Source organism: Lepidochelys kempii, chromosome 6 (genome assembly GCF_965140265.1).
Source record: "Lepidochelys kempii isolate rLepKem1 chromosome 6, rLepKem1.hap2, whole genome shotgun sequence".
Taxonomy (NCBI): Eukaryota; Metazoa; Chordata; order Testudines; family Cheloniidae; genus Lepidochelys; species Lepidochelys kempii.
Genome location: NC_133261.1, coordinates 7,347,567 through 7,363,889, shown reverse-complemented (window position 1 = coordinate 7,363,889; position 16,323 = coordinate 7,347,567). Strand labels below are relative to the sequence as shown.

At 52.0% G+C, this 16,323-nt stretch overlaps 1 pseudogene; it reads left to right on the top strand.

Moving 5' to 3' along the window:
• The first annotated feature begins 9,411 nt into the window (after positions 1-9,411).
• The window catches only part of LOC140912860 (up-regulator of cell proliferation-like), a 95,394-nt pseudogene continuing 88,482 nt past the window's right edge, over positions 9,412-16,323 (top strand).

The following is a 16,323-nucleotide window of genomic DNA, read 5'->3' as shown; positions in this document are numbered from 1 at the left end:
CCAGGGGAGGAAGATGTTATCAGAAGGTCAGCAAAGGGGATGGGCCAGGAACTGCTGCCATGGACAGAGCTTAGGGATTTGGTCAGTGCCAGGGACTTTGTACCTCCCTTCAGCAAATGGCTTCCCTCTTGTCATCAGCAGTCCATACAGTATCTGAACTCCTTCCAAGTGACCTGAAGGGGCTCCCTTCATTCTTCTTGCAGGTGATGGATTCGTTGACCCAGGTCGATAGCTGGGAATTTTGGAGAGGTTATTTGTAGCATGACATGAAATCAGTGGGAAATCTACATTTAGCAAAATAAAGGTTTCATTGGCCTTTGCAAATTTGGAACTGATCTGTCGTATCAATCGACGGTACATGTTCAGAAGAGGATGAAGCACGCCATCGTGGTCAGGTGATCTATGAGAGTCAGTTCCATCATGTGGCCATTTGATTCGGTAAAATTCCTGGCAATGGCTGCCCATGGCCAGGGCAGGGTCTCCAGAGGCCTGAAATGCCAAGGAGTTTGGTGCGTGGTGCCTTGGTGAAAGCGCAGAAGTCACATCATTCAAGCTAAGTCTGAATTTCAGCCCACATCTGGCACCAGCAAATGAAGCAGGCCCTGGTGGTCATAGTAGATGCGTCTACTTCCAGGATGAGCACTGAGCCTCCGAATAGGTGCAGTAGTGAAGGCAGTTGTGAGCTGTTTGTGGGCTTTTTGGAACTTGGGTGACCAAACAAACGTGGCCATTATGTGGAGGAGAGCTCTCGTGGGGGTTATTGGCTCTGAGAACCCTGGGCCGAAGCAGCGGTAAAGCGGGTGAAGTCTAGGAAGCACTGGTCTTCTTGAGGACTTCAAACTTCGTCCCATCTATGAATGGCTTCCACCTTACTTGGATCAATCGTAACATTTTCCGGGGAGAGGATGTAGCCCAAAAACTCTGTGGAGAGTTGGCCGGAGGTACGCTTTTCGAATTCTGTGCTGAGACCATGCTGCCGAAACCTCTCCAGGTTCAGGTGTGGTGGGCATGCTGCTCTTGGTTCTCCAAAAAAAAGAAGTCTGTCACCTGAATAGATGACACTGTGCAGATCCACAATGGCCCCAAATACATCACTGATGAAGTGTTGCAAGGGCAGGGGACCGTTAGTTAGCTCAAATGGCATGTCTGACAGTTAAAATGTCCATAGTGTGCTTTGAAATCTGCCTTCCATTTGTCCCCTGCCCAAATGAATGTTAGATTGGAAATCCTCACAGATGAAGTTTGATGAACAACTTTGCAGATTTCCTGCGAGCCAACAATTGTGGGATTCCCAACAGGGGGTTATGGTTCCAAATGATCCTTTTTTTCAGGGGCTGATTGTCTAAAGAGAGACATGGTAGAGTCCCACATTTCTTCTTCCCCAAAAGGGCCTGGGCACCCATGGGAAATGCTAATTTGCTCATAAACTCTTAGGACCAGTTTTCAAGCCTGTACGCAGGGAGAGCCACTAATTCTGGTTCCACCAATGTGTAAAGACTGGTGAAGGCAACTTTCAACCAAGGTTGCAGGTCAAGAGGGCAGTCATAGTCCTGGTGCAGAGGCAACGAGTCCCCATTTCTTTCAAAGGTATCCATGTAATCCGGGTATTGATCAGGAATGCCGGGTGTCCGAGTCAAGAAGGTGGAGTAGGTCCTGAGGCAGAGGCTGGTTCAAGGAACCCCGACATTTTCAATCATTTCCATTGTGCAGCACCAGCAGGGACATCATCGGGCCAGGCTCATGTAGTGAGGCCCTGGTTCACACCTGGTGTGGTGTGTCCCTGTTGCATACAGGCCACTGACTTGCAGAGATCCTGCTTTTCTCCAAAAAGTTGCACCACCTAATGTCACGTACTGCATCTGATAATGATGCCCAGGGGTGGGAGCACAGGTCGCAGCAAGGTGCAGGATTGTGCCGAGGCTAAGAGTGGTACTAGAATCAAGGTCCAGGGACACAGCAGGGTCAAAACCGAGATCAGAGTCCATCGACAAAGCAGAAGCAGAACCAGGGCCAGAGTCTAAATCCATGCCAAAGGTCATAGCCGGGTAGTCAGAGAGCAAAGATCAGCCAAGTCAGTGTCAAGCCAGAGTCCAGATACAGGCCGAGGGTCAAAGCCGGGTAGTCAACGTCCGAGTGGTTGGGGAAGATCAGGAGGAGAAGGCAATGCTGGAGCGGGTCAGTGGAGGGCCTGGAGCGGGGCTAAAGAAGGGCAAGGAGATATGGAATCAAGGTGGGCAGGCAACATCTGGAGCCAAGAAGGGTCACGCCAAAGTCATAATCAGAGACCGGAGCCAAGGGTCAAACCAGAGTCAACAATGAAGAACCGGAGGGCAGGGCAGGACAGGGTGGTGCATGCAGGCGGGAACCAGGATGACTTACAGGTTCGCCTAGGCACTGCCCAGCTGGATCCCTAGAGACCCCTAATCGGGGGACTCCCTTCCTAGGAATAAAAGAAGGAGATCAAGATGACAAAGATGTCTCTGACCCTGGGGTCCAAGCCAAGGGGAGCTCCCACCCAAGCATTGTGCCAGGACCCCATCCCCCTCCTGGTTCATTTCACACTCAGAGACCCGCCCCCCCAGCAGGAGGGGAGAATAAAGGGCAGAAAGTGAAGTTTCCTCTTGGGGAAAGGGACTAGCCTGGGATCCACTCCAGTTCCCAGATCTACCCCCAGGAGTATGTGACCAGGATCGCAACCCTTCTTCTGTGTCTCAGTCCCCACCTGCCTGATGGGGAGGATCCTTCCTTGCCCCAAGGTGTTAGGGGGGAGTTTCATTCCTGTCTGGGAAGGGTTCAGATACCATGTGTGTGGCTTGGGCCCCAGGTGGGGGATGGTCAGACATTCACTGCGACGGGGTAACATGGGCCATGGGGAGGTCTGAGCAGTGACGACAGGGGAGGGCTCCACATCGGGCCACCCCTCCCAGAATGCAATGATTACTGAGGATAAACCCTGGCTCTCGATGCTCCCATTTCTGGGCCAGTCCCATGGCCCTGAAAGCCTGATGCTTCTGAAACTGGCCTCTGGGCATGGGGGCAGGGACCGTATGTGGCCAGGCCCCAGCTCCAGGGGTCAGGGTGGGGCAGGGTGGTGAGAGCGAGGTGCTCGGCCTGGGTTTCTCTCAGTGCTGTGGGGTTTATGGCCCCTCCCCCTAGCCCTTCTCCCCCAGGCCCAGCAGGAAAGAGCATTACCTGCGGCAGGGAGTGGGAGCTTCTGGGCATGGGAAGGGGGGGCCCTTCAAGGCTGTCCCGCGGAGCACAGCCCCTGCAGCGCTTTGGGCACCTGGCGCAAGCACCGGATGTAGAACAGGTGCGCCATGATCGCCGCTGTCACGTCCTCCTGCTGCAAGGGAACAAGGATCGGTCAGAGCCTCCGACACCCATGGCAACGAAGGGCATGAACGGCACTGGGAGCCAGCAAAATTTCCACCCCAACCCTCCCCACATCCAAGGGACAGATTCCCGCACCCAACCCTCCGAGACGAACTCTTGTCTCCTCTCGAGTGACCTCCAACCCCACTCCCACCACTGTGGAATGAACTCCTGTCCCCTTCCTCTCAGTCCCCCTGTGAGAGCTATTCTACCTCCCAACCCAGCCAGGGATTAAGCTCCACTCCCCAGAATCCCCTTATCCACCCTCTCCCCCTCCAGCTGAGGGGCTGTAAGACTCTGGGCAGCAGTGCTGTGGGGTGAGAGGAGGTGGAAACCTTTCCCAAGGGACCCCCCCGCCCCGTTATTAAGATGATGCCATGGACAGTAGCTCTGGGGAATGGGGCACTTCAGCAGCCTCTGCTGACTGACTCCTCCAGTTCTCCCAGAGCAGGTGGTGGCTGGGATAACATGATACTAGGGCCCTAGGAACCAGCCTGAGGCCCGGAGGGGTATGAAACTCTCACAGGGGGGAGTTGGCAGCCCCTAGCATGAGCAATAGCAGCGTGTCATGTTGATGTGACACCTGTTAGGAAATAGCCGAGCTGGGTCTGCTCTGCTTTGAGCTGCTCAGGGGAGAAACGGACACCTACCAATGGCACCTGCCCGGGTTCATCCTCTCCTTGCTCCCAGGTCAGTGCAAGGGGATGGGATGGGATGGGAGTGACTGTCAATGGCCTGGAGGTGAAAGGCTCTGGGTGTCCCTCCCCAATTGATCCTTCTTTGGTTACCTCATTCCCGATCAGCTGGCCGGCTTCCCCCAGGATAGAATATGTCAGCACAAGCCCAGCCTGGCTGACACGGAGCTGGGGGTCATGTATGGCCAGAAGCGCTGCCTGGAGGAAAGATCTTTTCTGGCCTTCCGTGAAGATCTCTCCAAAGACCTAAAACCAACAGCACCAGAACCCTTGTCAATTGTCCAGAACCAGGCTCCAAATCCCTCTAGTATCTCACAAGGTGGACAAGAGTCCTGGGGCAGCCAACTTTTGGGGTCCCATGGACCAAGGAACCCCCTTCAGGAAGAGGTTGCAGGCACTGAGGAATAGCTCTTTCTGGAGCGGGAGTCACCACAGGTGCCATGACATGCTGGGAACGTGTCTGCGCGCTCTGGAACCCAGCTCACAAAGACAACAAAGGACCCGCTACTGCTCCCAGCAGCGCTATTTCCTGCAGCTCACCCGCTAGAGGTTAGGGGCCTTTTCGATCTGCTTCCGTTCCTGCTCCCCACCCCACCGACAATCCCACGAGCGTCACATATGCTGCAGTGACTCAGCCCAGGAAAGGAGCTCAGTGTCCCTCACACAACGCCCAGGGCAGGGGCAGGTTCTGCTTCCTGGCTCACCCTGGTGCTCAGCAAACCCCACACCCTGCCTGTGCTTCCACAGGTGCAGGGAATCCAACAAGGATCTGGTCCAGCAATTGCTGGTGTGAGCTTCCCAACTCACTGACCCAGGGGCTCACCTCTCAGACACCAGGGTGTCAGCCAAGGAGACAGTGAGCAGAGCCAGATTCCTGGAGATACAATCCTTCATTAACTCAACCCACCAGAGGATCCCTTTTATGCCACATAACCATGGATCCGCGCAACACACACAAGCCTGGACCGCTAGCAAGGCTGCAGCCCAGGCTCCTCGGCCTCTTGCAGCCGAACACTGTCTGCTGGAAATAAGTATCATAGAATATCAGGTTTGGATGGGACCTCAGGAGTTCATCTAGTCCAACCCCCTGCTTAAAGGAGGACCAATCCACAACTAAATCATCCAACAGATTTTTGTCCCAGGTCCTTAAATGGCCCCCTCAAAGATTGAACTCATAACCCTAGGTTTAGCAGGCCAATGCTCAAACCACTGAGCTATCCCTCCCCCTCCATAACACACTCACTGCAGGGGAAGACAGCTCCACACCTGATCTACTGCAATGCCCTGGCGGAGAGTCCTTACCTCCCCCACCCTGGCCATGTTCCTGTATGCCAGGCGCTCGGTGTCTTGGAGCCCGTCCCGACACCACAGATCACTCTCCTCTCTGATGTTCAGCCCTGGGGGAGAAAGACACACCCATTGGGGAGGTTTGGCATCTGGCTTTCGTGCCTGTTTCCTTCTCTTCCCTTTGCTGGGTGAACACTGGCTGGGGTCCTCATGGCATCCACGGCCCAATGGACTCGCAGGTTCCCCACCAGGTGGTTTAGTACCTGAAGGGGGATTTGTCTCATTCATCACAGTAATCAGGTGACCCTTACGGTCATTGTGCTCTGGGCATGGGTGCCTGTTAATGGTGGCTGCTAATGCTGAAAACGCCCCACAGCCACTGACGTCAGGATCTGGCCCTAGCTACCCTACTGGTGACATCCTACAAGCTTTGTGTCCATCCCCTGTGGTCCCTGCCCCTGCCTTCATGATGGGCTCTTTCCCTCCATGTGTCTCAATAGGTCCGTTCCTGTCCCCTCACCAGCTGGCAGCCCCCTGGGGGGGCTGATTTCTCTGGACTGGGGGACAGAGCCAGGCTATGAGGTAAAGCAGCCAATTTCCCTGGCATCTTCGTCCCCTTCCTCTCTCCCTGAATTAGGGAGATGAGTGTGAGTCATCATCTAAGCTGGGGTCAGTCTCAGAGGAGGGAGCTTCTTTCTGTAGGGTCCCTTGGCCAGTAAGTGGGGGGCCCAAAACAGGGGCCTTCTTTCCACAGGGGTCCCTCTGCCCTGCTGCAGTTGGTCTAAGAGCAGAGGCCTTAGTTCTATTGGTGTCCCAATGGCCAGCTGGAGCTAGTCTCCAAGGGACTCATTTCTATGGGGTCCCATTGCCCAGCTGAGTTTCTTACCCCTCCTCTGCAGCAGGAGCCTCTGCAGCCAATAGATCCCAGCCCTGGCTTGCCGGCTGATGTCATCGGCTGGGTCAGAGAGGTAGAGACCCAGCCGCAGCACAAAGTTGCCCGCCTTGGGGAAATCGGAGGAGGTCTGGTGGAGGAGGAGAAGGGGGGAATCCATCAACATTCTGCCTTCAGCTCCCCAGCTCCCCTGGGCTCGAGCTCTGCTCCCATCCATCTGTAGGAGGCGCTGGGGGAAGAGGAACTAGAGCCCTCTTTCTCTCTGCTCCCAAGGGAGCTTGGAGCAAAGGGACCCACGGCCTGGGCCCTCTATGAGCACTAGCTGCCAGGCTTCTCCAGATTAACAAGGGCACTGAGGCCAGGCACGACCCTGCCAGCCAGTGGCCTATGGAATGTCGCAGTCCCTTACGGAGCCAGGGGGGACCACTTAACCAGGGGATGAGGAATTTGACTCAAGCCCTGGCTCTGCAGGATGCTGGGGTCAAAGGTCACTTACGTCAAATCCGGAGAGGGAGGTGGCAAATCGGAGCAGGGCAGCGCTGCTCTGTATGGCCCTAGCTCTCTCCTGGGTGTTTCTGGAGTCGAGCCAGAAATGGAGGTGCTGCAGGAGAAGAAGGCAGGGGAGGGTCAGTCGGCAGGCTTACATGCTCTACAAATGAGCCTCTCCCACTCCACATGGGGCGGAGAACTTGTGCTCAGGGTGGAATATCTGACTCCTCATGTGGGGGTTCATGACACTGCCCACATCTTGCTGGGCACAAGCTGTCACTGTCTCTCCAGCCTGGGACAAAGCTCAGCCTTGGGGCTGGTCTATTTGCTCTGAACCCCTGATCCATCAACAGCCCATCACATGCCCTGGGCCCCCAGACCCCAGCTCCAGAGGCCTTGGTAGGATGGATGGAGGGGCCGTGGGGACAATCACTCCAGGAACTGCCGTGTCCCTAGGACAGAAGAGCTGATTCCCTGAGTCTTCTCCTGTATCTCAGGGTCTCCCTAGAAAGGAGCCAGTAACTTTTCTCAGAGGCCTGTGTCCCAGATCGCACAGGGGTTTCAGTCTGTCAGTCCCCATCCAGGCCTGGTGCTCACTGTTAGTGCTCAATGGAACCATGCAGAGCTCTGGCTGACAGTCCCAGCTCCTTCCCTCTGCCCCCGCCCCTTCCCCGCCACCACTACCCCAGATGGCGGAAGGGTCCCAGCATTCAACTGCACTGATGGCTCTGGGAAAGCGTGGCCATCTGGGTCCAAGCTGGGAGGACACAATGGAAACATGGTTCTTCTAGTTTCTCCTTTGCAGCCCTCCCACGGGGTTCATGGTAAATTCCCCCCCTCCCCCCAGACCCTCCCATTCTGCTCACCTCCAAGAGGTGCTGCAGCTTGTCCGTGGTGGGGGTCTCTGCCAGCAGGCCCCCGAGCATGGTGTCCAGGCTCTCTAAGTAGGTGTTGTGCAGAGCCTGTGTCATAAATATAAAGGCAAGGGTAAACCCCTTTAAAATCCCTCCTGGCCAGAGGAAAAATCCTCTCACCTGTAAAGGGTTCAGAAGCTAAAGGTAACCTCTCTGGCACCTGACCAAAATGACCAATGAGGAGACAAGATACTTTCAAAAGCTGGGAAGAGGGAGAAAAACAAAGGGTCTGTGTCTGTCTGTGTGATGCTTTTGCCGGAGACAGAACAGGAATGGAGTCTTAGAACTTAGTAAGTAATCTAGCTACGTATGTGTTCGATTATGATTTCTTGAAATGGCTGAGAAAAGAGCTGTGCTGAATAGAATGACTATTCCTGTCTGTGTGTCTTTTTTGTAACTTAAGGTTTTACCTAGAGGGATTCTCTATGTTTTGAATCTAATTACCCTGTAAGGTATTTACCATCCTGATTTTACAGAGGTAATTCTTTTCTTTTTACTTCTATTAAAAGTCTTCTTGTAAGGAAACTGAATGCTTTTTCATTGTTCTAAGATCCAAGGGCTTGGGTCTGTGGTCACCTATGCACATTGGTGAGGATTTTTACCAAACCTTCCCAGGAAGTGGGGTGCAAGGGTTGGGAGGATTTTGGGGGGAAAGGCGTGTCCAAACTACATTTTCCCAATAAACCCAGATAAAGTTTAGTGGTGGTAGTGGAAATCCAAGGGTAAAATAGTTTGTACCTTGGGGAAGTTTTAACCTAAGCTGGTAAAAGTAAGCTTAGGAGGTCTTCATGCAGGTCCCCACAACTGTACCCTAGAGTTCAGAGTGGGGAAGGAACCTTGACAGCCTTCAAGAAGAGGGAGCACCCGTCAGTCATGGGACATGGGGCTACCCCTCTCAGGGGACCAGGAGGGTTCTCTGGGGAGCCCTGGCCAGACCCAAAAGGTACATCCTGGCCTCTGCCATTCACATCACTGCAGGGACACTTAGCAAGAGTTCATGGCTGGATGCCTGCTGGCTCTTCAATCCTTGCCCTTAGCAGTTCTCTGCGCAGGGCCTGGTACCCAGCAGAATATGGAAAAGCCAAACCGCAATGGGTGGGAGGTAGGATCCCTGGGAAAGTCCAGGCAGCAGAGCACAGAATGAGGAGAAGAGGGAAGGCTGGGATCAGCCACAGAGGGGTAACGCAATCCTCACTGGCGGGAAGGGGCCCTCCCTTGCAGTTTGTGTCATCCCCCCCACCCCACACGCCCTGCCCCGGCTTGCCTCCCGCTCTGCTCACCCCTCCCCTATTCTCAGCAGCTCCATCAAACCGAGGGGGCAGGGACCAGAGGCCGCTCCTGCTCCTGGGACAGAGAAGTAGGATCATGACCTACCCGGAAGTGGGTGGTGTCCTGCCCCGTGCCCATGGTGAAGATGGTGTAGAGTAGAGCCCGCAGGAGGCGTGACTCCAGCTCCAGGGCAAGTGGTGGCTTCAGTTTGCTGGAGGGAAAGAGGAGCCCGTGTTATGCTTGGCAGCACCGGAGTGGCACTGGCAGTGTCATGCACATGACCCTCCTCCCCTGCAATGATCCCTCCCTATGGCCACTGTCACGTTACGGGAGTGAAATCACCCCCAGCCAGGAAAGAGGGGATGTTCCCAGCTCCTCTGCTGGGGGATGCAAACAGCCACGGCTGGGCTTAATCTAGGCCCGAGAGGATCTGCACCAGGGTTAGGGCAGCTGGATGGGAGGGTCCTGGTACCTGAGGCTGCAAACCGCGGCCATGGACCTGGAGACGATGGAGCTCGGCTCAGACACCATGGGCAGATCTTCAATCAGCTCCTGAGAGACCCCAAGGAGATAAAATTGCATGTGAGATTCAGGCCCTGTTGACCCACAGGCGCTTCCCAGGGAGGAGGCCAAAGTGCTCTGCAGAAACAGTCAGTGTCACCCCCACCCCCAACCAGCTGGCCTCCCCATTCCTCCCATCCATCAAACTTACTCTTTCCTTCCCCCTCTCCCACCCAATTCTTCCCTCCCCTCAGCCTCAGCTGCCCCTCCGGCCTTACAATTTCCACACTGCCAGTTCCCCATCAGTGTCAGAATTTCCTCTTTCCCTGCTCTTTCCCAGCCCTCAGCCCCAGGAAGCCCTGTCCTCTGCTTCCCCCTCCAGCCCCACTAACTCTTCCTGCCATGTTGGGCTCCCTCACCCCAGGAGCCGGGCACGGGGTCCCACTCACCGCAATGCTCTCCACAAGGGCCGCTTTGGAGAAGTGCGGCTCCAGAGTGTCCCACCCCTGCTGCTGTGCCGACAAGCACAGACGTGGGACAGCGTGGAGGAAGCGGAGCTGTTTGGCCCTGTCCTCCACCCACTAAGAGTGGGGTTGGGGGAGAGAGAGAGAGAGACGGTCAGGTAGGGACCTCCCCACCCACCTACAAAAGCTCCAGGTCTCGGGACCTCCCTGGAGTTGGACAGGGAAAGCCGCCCCTCTTCCCAAAACCAGTGTCACCCTGCACAGACTGGGGTTGTAACTTGGCAGTGTCGGCGGGGAGCGGACACCTTGGCCTGCATGAGATGAACACCCCCACTTTGGGGTGCCAGGTAACAGGGGAGAAGTGCCCCCCATTGCGGGTGATGGATTCTCTGGGACAAGACCCCGAATGTGGGTGGGGATGGAAGAAGGGGCAGGACAGACTTGGGGGCAGTGCAGCTGGAAGATTTTTGTACCTCAACTCTGCCCTGGAGGTGCTGCTGGATGACCCTGATGGTGTCTTGTTCAGGGGACACATCCTCCTCCTCCTCCTCCTCCTCCAGCTGGGCACTGAGGGTCTCTGCACCAGGGAAAGAAGGAGAAAAGCATCATTTATGCTACTGCTGTGAGAATGCAGGGTAGAGAAATGGCTCAATGTCCCCCATCCTCAACAAGGAACCTCATGGCATCGAGGTCCCCACCCTGCCCTTCCCAGAGATGACCTCAGCCCCATCAGCCTCAGGGCCCCGTGGCCATCAGCCCCCGCCCAATATTATCAGGGGAGGCTGGAGCTCCCCCAACTCTGCCCAGCATCTCCTGCCATGGAGTGTGGCTGGGCCACTCCCACTGGTGTCAGTGGGGCTCCCGTGGCTCCGTCCTGGCGCCTTGGTGAGCCAATGGGCACAGGGTGTGTCATAAATATCAAGGGAAGGGTAACCACCTTTGTGTATACAGTGCTATAAAATCCCTCCTGGCCAGAGGCAAAACCCTTTCACCTCTAAAGGGTTAAGAAGCTAAGATAACCTCGCTGGCACCTAACCCAAAATGACCAATGAGGGAACAAAATACTTTCAAATCTGGAGGGGGGCGGGGGGCTAAATAAATAAAGGGTTCTGTCTGTCTGTGTAATGCTTTTGCTGGGGACAAATCAGAAATGCAAGCCTTCCAACTCCTGTTAAGTTAGTAAGTAATCTAACTAGCAAATGTGTTAGATTTTCTTTTGTTTAATGCCTGGTAAAATAAGCTGTGTTGGAGGGAATGTATATTCCTGTTTTTGTGTCTTTTTGTAACTTAAGGTTTTGCCTAGAAGGATTCTCTATGTTTTAAATCTGATTACCCTGTAAGGTATTTACCATCCTGATTTTACAGAGGTAATTCTTTTACCTTTACTTTAATTAAAATTAAAAACCTAATTAATTTTTCTGTAGGAGTTTTCTGTAGGCTGAGAACAGCTATCAAAGAAGAAAGGTATCAGGTTACAGCACAGCAAAATTTTACAAGTCAGGGTTTTTGGGTTTTTTTGCTTTATTTCTAACTCCTGGGTGTAAAGTGAGTTAAAAACAGAGAGGTTAGGAGGACAGAATGCCATGTTCAACAGAAGCTGCAATTAGCCAGATTTGAGGCTGAGGAAAAACAAAAGGAACATAAAAGATGGGTCGAACTCAGACAGAGAAAATGAAGGCAAAAGAAAAAGAAATGGAGGCAAAGGAAAAAGAAATGGAGGCAAAGGAAAAAAGAAAGGAAGCATGCAGAGGAGGAGAAGGAAAAAGAGAGGAAGCATACACTGGAGATGGAGAAGGCAAAGGCTCGGCAGAATATACCAAATAACCCTAACAATCCTTCCCCAACAATCCATTACACTATGTCCACAGTATAATGAATCCAGTGATATTTCTGATTATTTTCTCACCTTTGAGAGACTGTGCACACTCCATCAAATCCCTGAAGCTCACAAGATGACCAGGTCGGCTGCAAAATTGCCTGGAAGAGCTCTGGACATATTCAATAAGATGGTGATTGAGGAGGCTTCGAACTATAATCAATCCAAGGGTTTGGTTTTAAAACAATTTCAAGTTACACCTGAAACTTACAGAGTAAAAGTGAAAGCCCTTAAGAGAGGACCTGGACTAAGTAATGTGGCTTATGTAAACCAGAGAACAGATCTGTTTGAGAAATGGCTCAATGGACAGGATGTAACTAGCTTTGGAGGAATACGGGATTTGATAATACAGGAGCAATTCCTGAATATGTCCAAGGATGATAGAAAGCAGTGTTTATGGGATAAAAAAATGGACTCAGCAGGAAGTCTTGCTTTTTATGCTGATCAATACAAGCAGTCCCAGACTGCCAGAGAGGCGGGGCAAACCGGAACAAAACGGGTGGAGGGAGGAGAGAGGAACAACCCTGGTCACAGTTGGAGCGGATACCAGAAGGGACACCCTCAGACCACACCCTACTACCCGGGGCAGCCCAAGGCCCCAACTATACTCCAAGGAACACTCCAGACACCTTGTTGTCCCACTACACCGTTCTCCAGCAACCCACCTCGCCCCAGTAACCAGTTAGCTGGGCAAAGTTTTAAATGTAACAAGCCGGGACATGTAAAGGCCAACTGCCCCAAGAACCCCTGGAAATTACAGTTCATTGCACCGAAATCACACCAGAGGTCCTCAGGCCCAGATGCCTCCCAGACACCCTCAGAGCAGAGGGAAACTGTGATTGTTGGCAGGAAGAAGGTCACAAAATGGAGGGACACCGGAGTGTTGGCTATCCATGGCTTCCTTAGTGGACCCCAATTTAATCGACCCAGAGGTCCAAGCAATGATTCAAGCCTTCAAGTCCAACTCTTTTGACTTGCCTACAGACAAGTTGTCTGTTCGCTACAAGGGCTTGTCAGGAACGTGGACTTTTAGAGTCTATGATAATTATCCCATCCCCATGCTGTTGAGGGAAGACTTGGCCAATCATGTGAAGCTAGCCAAGAAGGTGGGAATGGTCACCCGCAGCCAGGCTAAGCAAGCTGTCACACCTAGCTCTGTTCTGGAGACTTCTACCAGGACCCAGTTAAAGATGTTGGAACCAGACCCCATACCAACGTCTGCAACAGCAGTAGTGAATCCAGTCACAGAGACCCAGACAGAGCCAGTCCCAGAACTGGAACCGGCAAAAAAAACAGCATCAGAACCATTGCCAGCACTGAATCCAGTACTTTCAACCCCAGCACCAGAGGGCCCCACCCAACCTGCACTGGCAGCAGCGGATAACCCTACACAAGAGGCTCAGCCAGAGCCTGAACCCCAACATAGTGCACCAGCCAAGAGCGGTTCACAGTCAACTAAAACAGCCCCATCACCTGCATCACTTCCAGAGGGACCAAGCCCAGGTCCACAATCCAATGGGGAACTGATGTCTCCAGCATCAAGGGAACAGTTCCAGACCGAACAGAAAGCAGATCAAAGCCTCCAGAGAGCTTGCACGGCGGCACGGAGCAACCCACCGCCTCTCAGGTCTTCGAATCAATCCAGGTTTGTTGTAAAAAAGGGACTTTTATGCAAGCAAACTCTTTCTGGTGGATACGAGGAAAACTGGCATCCTCAGAGACAGTTGGTAGTTCCAACTAAGTACCAGGTAATGCTATTAAGCTTAGCCCACGATCATCCTAGTGGCCATGTTGGGGTGAACAGAACCAAAAACCATTTGGGAAAGTCGTTCCACTGGGAGGGAATGGGCAAGAATGTTTCTACCTATGTCCGGTCTTGTGAGGTGTGCCACAGAGTGGGAAAACCCCAAGACCAGATCAAAGCCCCTCTCCAGCCACTCCCCATCATTGAGGTTCCATTTCAGCAAGTAGCTGTAAATATTCTGGGTCCTTTTCCAAAAAAGACACCCAGAGGAAAGCAGTACATACTGACTTTCATGGATTTTGCCACCCGATGGCCAGAAACAGTAGCTCTAAGCAACACCAGGGCTAAAAGTGTGTGCCAAGCAGCAGCAGACATTTTTGCCAGGGTAAGTTGGCCCTCCAACATCTTTACAGATGCAGGAACTAATTTCCTGGCAGGAACTATGGAATGCCTTTGGGAAGCTCATGGGGTGAACCACTTGGTTGCCACTCCTTACCACCATCAAACAAATGCCATGGTGGAGAAGTTTAATGAAACTTTGGAAGCCATAATACGTACATTTGTAAATAAGCACTCCAATAATTGGGACCTAGTGTTGCAGCAGTTGCTCTTTGACTACAAAGCTGTACCACATCCCAGTTTAGGGTTTTCACCATTTGAACTTGTATATGGCCACGAGGTTAAGGGGCCATTACAGTTGGTAAAGCAGCAATGGGAGGGGTTTACACCTTCTCCAGGAACTAACATTCTGAACTTTGTAACCAACCTACAAAACACCTGCCGAACCTCTTTAGCCCTTGCTAAAGAAAACCTACAGGATGCTCAAAAAGAGCCAAAAGTCTGGTATGATAAACATGCCAGAAAGTGTTCCTTCAATGTAGGGGACCAGGTAATGGTCTTGAAGGCACTCTAGGCCCACAGAATAAAAGCGTTGTGGGAAGGGCCATTAATGGTCCAGGAGCTCCTGGGAGCTGTTAATTATCTCATAGCATTCACCACCTCCAACCGAAAGCTTAAGGTGTACCATATTAATTCTCTAAAGCCCTTTTATTCCAAAGAATTAAAGATTTGTCAGTTTACAGCCCAGGGAGGAGATAACGCTGAGTGGCCTAAAGGTGTCTACTACAAAGGAAAAAGTGCTGGTGGTGTGGAAAAGGTAAACCTCTCCATGACCCTTGGGCATATGCAGCGACAGCAAATCAAGGAGCTGTGCACTAGCTACACGCCGACGTTCTCAGCCACCCAGGACTGACTGAAGGGGCATACAACTCCATTGACACAGGTAATGCTCACCCAATTAGAGCCCGACCTTACCGGGTGTCTCCTCAAGCTAAATCTGCTATATAATGGAAGATCCAGGATATGCTACTAATGGGTGTAATCTGCCCCTCTGGCAGTGCATGGGCATCTCCAGTGGTTCTAGTTCCCAACCCAAATGGGGAAATACGTTTTTGCGTGGACTACCATAAGCTGAATGCTGTAACGCTCCCAAATAACTATCCAATGCCACGAACAAATAAACTAGTGAAGAAACTGGGACGGGCCCAGTTCATCCCTATCTTGGACTTAACCCAGGGGTACTGGCAGGTACCGCTAAATAAATCCGCCAAGAAAAGGTCCGCCTTCATCACACATGTCGGGCTGTATGAATTTAATGTGCTCTCTTTCAGGCTGCAGAATGCACCCGCCACCTTCCAAAAACTTGTAGATGGTCTCCTAATGGAATTGGAAAAATGTGCACTCGCAGACCTTGATGATGTGGCCATATTTTTGTAATCCTGGGCAAAACACCTGGAATACCTACAAAAAGTCTTCAAGCGCATAAGGGAGGCAAAACTAACTGTTAAGACTAAAAAGTGTCAAATAGGCCTAAACAGAGTAGCTTACCTTGAACATCAGGTGGGTCAAGAAACTATCAACCCCCTACAGGCCAAAGTGAATGCTATCCAAAAGTGGCCTGTCCCAAAGTTAAAAAAAAAAAAAAAAAAACTGGTCCAATCCTTCTTAGGCTTGGCCAGATATTACAGGCCATTTGTACCGCAATACAGCCAAATCGCCAATTTCAAGTTACACCTAAAACTTACAAAGTAAAATTTCAAACCCTTAAAAAAGGCCTGAACTAATGTGGCTTATGTAAACCAAATAACAAATCTGTTTCATAAATGGCTCAACAAACGGGCTGTTACTAACTTTGAAGGAAATGTATATTCCTGTTTTTGTGTCTTTTTGTAACTTAAGGTTTTGCCTCAAGAAATTCTCTGTTTTAAATCTAATTACCCTGTAAGGTATTTACCATCCTAACTTTATATAGGTGATTCTTTTCTCTTTTCTTTAATTAAAATTCGTCTTTTAAACACCTAATTAATTTTTCATTGTTCTTAAAATCCAAGACTTTGGGTCTGTGTTCACCTTTACCAATTGGTAAATATTATTATGAAGCCTTCCCCAGGAAAGGGGGTGTAGGGCTGGGGGAAATATTTTGGGGGAAAACGTCTCCAAGTGGTCTCTTTCCCTGTTCTTTGTTTAAAATGCTTCGTGGTGGCAGCAGACTGTTCAAGGACAAGGCAAAGTTTATACCTTGGGAAAGTTTTTTTAACCTAAGCTGGTAAAAATAAGCTTAGGGGTCTTTCATGCAGGTCCCTACCTCTGTACCGTAAAGTTCAGAGTAGGGAAGAAACCTTGACAGGGTGTTACTAGTCCCACGCTGCCCCTGTCCTCCCCCCTGTCCCGTGGGTCTCCCCTCACCTGCACAAAAGGAGCCTTCAGCCTCAGGGCTCTCAGACCCTACGGAGGGGCTGCTGGCCCCTCGGGAGAAGGAGG